Source organism: Oryzias latipes, chromosome 20 (assembly GCF_002234675.1).
Source record: "Oryzias latipes chromosome 20, ASM223467v1".
Classification (NCBI taxonomy): domain Eukaryota; kingdom Metazoa; phylum Chordata; class Actinopteri; order Beloniformes; family Adrianichthyidae; genus Oryzias; species Oryzias latipes.
This window is the reverse complement of record NC_019878.2, coordinates 25151241-25156461: the sequence shown is the minus strand read 5'-3', so window position 1 is coordinate 25156461 and position 5221 is coordinate 25151241. Positions and strand designations below refer to the sequence as shown.

At 44.9% G+C, this 5221-nt stretch overlaps 1 long non-coding RNA gene across 1 annotated transcript; it reads left to right on the top strand.

The window, feature by feature from the left end:
- The first annotated feature begins 494 nt into the window (after nucleotides 1-494).
- LOC105356717 lies at nucleotides 495-2892 on the top strand. Its single transcript, XR_910806.3, has 3 exons — nucleotides 495-1348; nucleotides 1485-1560; nucleotides 2501-2892. It is a non-coding gene; the product is annotated as an uncharacterized LOC105356717 (long non-coding RNA).
- The last annotated feature ends 2329 nt before the right edge of the window (nucleotides 2893-5221 follow it).

Genomic DNA, 5221 nt, shown 5'->3' with positions numbered 1-5221 from the left:
ATAGAGGAACCACCACCCCTGTCTGCCAGTCCAGTGGTACAGTCCCTGACTGCCACGCCATGCCTATAGAAAATGGACAGATGGAGGCGTGAACAGAGAATCGTTCTTTTTGTCGATCAGTTTCAGGTCTGCCTGAATGAAACCTGAGGAGAAGCAGATATGATCAAGAATTCTGATGGGAATGGTTCAAATCCCAGGAGTGAACTATTGCCTATCCCTTTTTATCCTTTCTGATTGTAAATATGTGTCCTGACCAGACAACCTTTCATCCAGGATCCCACCACCTGCTGGTTTCACCGGTGAGCTGTTTATTTTGGGATGGCAAGCCGGTGTGTGGAGGTGAACATCAATGAGTTATGTCGCTAGAGGAGACACGCCCGCTTGGTGAAGCCTGGCCAACGGTGACGGAGCGCGACGCCATCTTGATGAGGTCATCAGCCCACACATGACAATGCTTTCTGTAGCCTCTATACAATATGATACAAGACATTATACATCATACAATATTTTTTTCCTAGTCAACAATAGATTAACCCTAAAAAAACCAGAAAACAATAGATGTACCGTACTGATTCATGTAAGTAATCAATTTAGTGTATTTCCGCCTAATATTCAGTTTTCTACTTTAAGAGTTGTGCAGTTTGGCAACATGACATTGTGTTAAACAATAACTTCTAACAAGTAATTCCATCAAATCAAAGTAATGGTTGTCAATGCCATATTGGCTGTCAGTCATATGAACCTGTACATTTAAAGTGTGGAGAGCACTAAACTCCGACTTGACCACGTTGATGATCACCTGCACAGGGCACATGCGCCTTGCTGAATGGGTATTCTGGGACCGCCGGATGGCTTCCTCTGCCCCTACCATGATATCTACAACACCTTGAGATGCTATAACAAGTCCCCCGTTGTCTTTCCGCTTCAGCAGGTGATACAAAAAATTATAGCACTTACCTGTGAAATGTTACGCCTCCTTCCTTCGTAGACTCATTCGGCAGTTGGCAGTTGAAACCCGCACAATGACCCGGCATTTTGCAAAAACTTTGTTCACATGCATGCACTGCAGCAGTGACTAGACCTCACCAAGATGGCGGTGCTCTCATCCCACAAGGAATCATGTCATGTCGCCTCTAGCGATAGAACTCATTGGTTAAAACCCTCTCTGGTGAGACCAGCAGAGGGGGCTGGACTGATCAGAGGATTTTCTTCAGAAGGACGCTCTTCCACGGATCACTCTGCTTCTCCCCATCAACATGTCATCTGTGCTTCAGAACAGCTGATGCAGGGGCTTCTGGGTAGGAAGGCCACCGGGTTTTGTTACCAACAGTATCTGGACAAATGTCAGGTCTGTGTTCGGCCTTCGATGTCACTTTGATGTTATAGTGAACTGAAGGTCGGATTTGTTTAGTGGAACTGTTTAAGCTGTGATGCTGCTGCGCAAACTCAGTAAAAAAGCTTTTATTTTGAAATATTTTCTTCAGCTGAAGTAGACACACACCTGATCAAGCCCAGTCGGACATTTTTGGATGGATATGCGAGTAGAGACGCTGTTATCAGGTTTGAATTTTTCCAGATTCTGACTGTTCCAAACTTTTCTTTCTGTGTTCCAGGAAGTTCGTCTGAAACTTCCTCCCGTCTTTGAACTGTAGAGTTTGGTTGTTTACAGTTTTGATTGAGTGAACTTTGCTGCCTCGTGTGCTCGCTAACAGTCAGACTTAGTGAAGGCTTCGCTTTATTAGCAGACCTCCCGCTCCCTAATTGAGCGGAGCGTGTTTTAATCAAGCTGAGATTGATCTGCCTCTTTTGTCAAAGCGTGTAAGAAAAAAGAAAAAGGAAAAACTGGTTATGGGGGTGGGGGTGGTGGGCAGTAGGAGTTCATTTTCCTAGATTGGGGGAATTTGGATTCTCTAGAGAGCCCAGTGTTCTGGATAATTGGGGCTGTGACTGTTATTTCGTGCTCTTTAATTTCCATTTTCCTGCCCTCCAGGTTGGAAGCCTTTTGTTTATAGAGGCTGATGACCCGCGTTTCTAAAGTCTTAAAGTAATCAGTCAACCACGGGGTGTTTTTCTTGACACAGCCCAGTCAATGGGGATGTTTGCAGCTGCAGTGGCTGTTTAAATGTAAAATATTCTCCTTCGTCCTCCCTTTGCTGTTGTTTATTCGTCAAACTTTCCAGCATGAAAATTAGATTTTAGACTTCATTGTTGCTCCAACATCTCATCTCAGGTGGGGATGGGGGGTCAGACAGGTCAACATCATGTCTCACAAATCTATAACCTTTACCACAAATATTAAGCGACGGTATGAGAGATGGAACCAATGTACGCCAAGGTCACAAACCCCCTCAGACTCGTTTAAACACACTTCAAATCCATCAAATTAAATCCGATCACAGGCGCTGCAGTCTTGCTGTTCTCCTGAATGTGGACCTGAGGAAGCGGGAAAAAGGTCGACTGCAGTTCAAGTTTAAAACCTCCAGCTCATCTGTCATTGCAGGGCAGCGATGGGGGGCAATGGTTCGCTGCTGCCCCAACGGACCGTCAGCAGTAATGAGTGATGAGCGCAGGCATCCCGTCTCAGCGCTCCTCTTTACTGGTAGGGTGCTTCCATGCCCCGCCCCCCTCCACCCAACACAGTGAAGATCAAGCCAAACATTTAGGCTCAAACTTACCCAGCTTTCTCTCCATCCGGGGGGCCATGCATCCATCCTGTAGTCACACCATGTATCCCCCCACCCCACAGATCTGTTCTAATGAACTTCCAACATGAAGGAAAGACGGACTGTGGGGGCATTTACAGGAGCAGGAAGTTTACAGACATGAGAGGAGTCCGCTCAAAGCTAACTGAATCAACCATCTCTGTTAAACATTAAAGAAAACCTCACATTATTGTTTTCCTGTTCTTGAGTCTTAACAGCTTCTAACTCAGCTGTGTTCATGTAGATCTGATCTTCTCTTCGCCTACTTGATCCTCCTGGAAGACTAATCCTGTCCATCCAGTGGTTGGACAAAGAGATTTTAGATTTGTCATCAGCAAAAAGCTTTTGAAAGAGTGATTGTTGCCGGTTTAACACCAGGAAATCCCCCAAAATCTGACCTTCTAAAAATCTGATTTCTGCAGCATCATGGTGTCACACAGATGAAACCAGAAGAAGGTCAAACCATCTTTTCGTTGTGATGTCTTCATTCTGTTGATTTGCTGAAATCAACAATGAAAACAGGACCACAGTTTCATCATTTTGACTTCATCTGTGTCTTTGGTTCTTTTTCTACTGAACAAACCAGGTATCAGAACACCTTTGTGTGATGAACCTTAGTCCAGTAGTTATTCCAGTCATTCCAATAGTTCTTCCAGTCATTCCAATAGTTCTTCCAGTCATCCCAATAGTTTTTCCAGTCATCCCAATAGTTTTTCCAGTCATCCCAGTAGTTTTTCCAGTCATTCCAGTAGTTTTTCTAGTCATTCCAATAGTTTTTCTAGTCATTCCAATAGTTTTTCCAGTCATTCCAGTAGTTATTCTAGTCATTCCAATAGTTTTTCCAGTCATTCCAATAGTTATTCTAGTCATTCCAATAGTTTTTCCAGTCATTCCAGTAGTTATTCTAGTCATTCCAATAGTTTTTCTAGTCATTCCAATAGTTTTTCCAGTCATTCCAATAGTTATTCTAGTCATTCCAATAGTTTTTCCAGTCATTCCAATAGTTATTGCATTGAAAAAGTTAAAACATCTGCAAATATCCGCTTCTTTCAGGCGTAGACTGTTTAACGCAGTTATTTCCTGGAAAGGAAAACTAAATGTCAGGACACTGAAGTGATGTTTATCAGAGGTGTATTCATGACCAGGTGTGCGGTTTACTGGGGGTTTGAACTGAACATTTCCACAAAGATCCTCACTCTAGGCTGACTACTGAAGCTCCGAGGTCAGTCCAACAGAAATCACAATATTTCTTGAATTTGTTTTTATTGATTGATATAATCACGTCATTTTTGTTTAAAGGAACAATAAAAAGACACAAGCATCGTTGCTGAGAAGGTTCATTTCACTTCCTCTGGCCTTTGCCTTTAAATAAACAGCAGGACACTGAATTCCTGTCAGGCTTTTGTCTCTTATCTTCAGCCCCACATTGTTCTTACTCAGTGAAGTCAAAGCTCTACAGGTTTATAAAAAATATGACCTTATAGAGACAACTGCATGTGCAAATTACAATTTTCTGGACGCCCTTAACAGCTCTGTGGGACCTGCTGATATGAAGCTCAGAGTAACACCATGCTTTTCAAGGCATGTCACTGGCGTGTTGTTGCTGTGTTTGCATGTCACTGGCGTGTTGTTGCTGTGTTTGCATGTCACTGGCGTGTTGTTGCTGTGTTTGCATGTCACTGGCGTGTTGTTGCTGTGTTTGCATGTCACTGGCGTGTTGTTGCTGTGTTTGCATGTCACTGGCGTGTTGTTGCTGTGTTTGCATGTCACTGGCGTGTTGTTGCTGTGTTTGCATGTCACTGGCGTGCTGTTGCTGTGTTTGCATGTCACTGGCGTGTTGTTGCTGTGTTTGCATGTCACTGGCGTGCTGTTGCTGTGTTTGCATGTGACTGGCGTGCTGTTGCTGTCTTTGCATGTCACTGGCGTGCTGTTGCTGTCTTTGCATGTCACTGGCGTGCTGTTGCTGTGTTTGCATGTCACTGGCGTGCTGTTGCTGTGTTTGCATGTCACTGGCGTGCTGTTGCTGTGTTTGCATGTCACTGGCGTGCTGTTGCTGTGTTTGCATGTCACTGGCGTGCTGTTGCTGTATTTGCATGTCACCGGCGTGCTGTTGCTGTGTTTGCATGTCACCGGCGTGCTGTTGCTGTGTTTGCATGTCACTGGCGTGCTGTTGCTGTGTTTGCATGTCACTGGCGTGCTGTTGCTGTATTTGCATGTCACCGGCGTGCTGTTGCTGTGTTTGCATGTCACCGGCGTGCTGTTGCTGTGTTTGCATGTCACCGGCGTGCTGTTGCTGTCTTTGCATGTCACTGGCATGCTGTTGCTGTGTTTGCATGTCACTGGCGTGCTGTTGCTGTGTTTGCATGTCACTGGCGTGCTGTTGCTGTGTTTGCATGTCACTGGCGTGCTGTTGCTGTGTTTGCATGTCACTGGCGTGCTGTTGCTGTGTTTGCATGTCACTGGCGTGCTGTTGCTGTGTTTGCATGTCACTGGCGTGCTGTTGCTGTCTTTGCATGTCA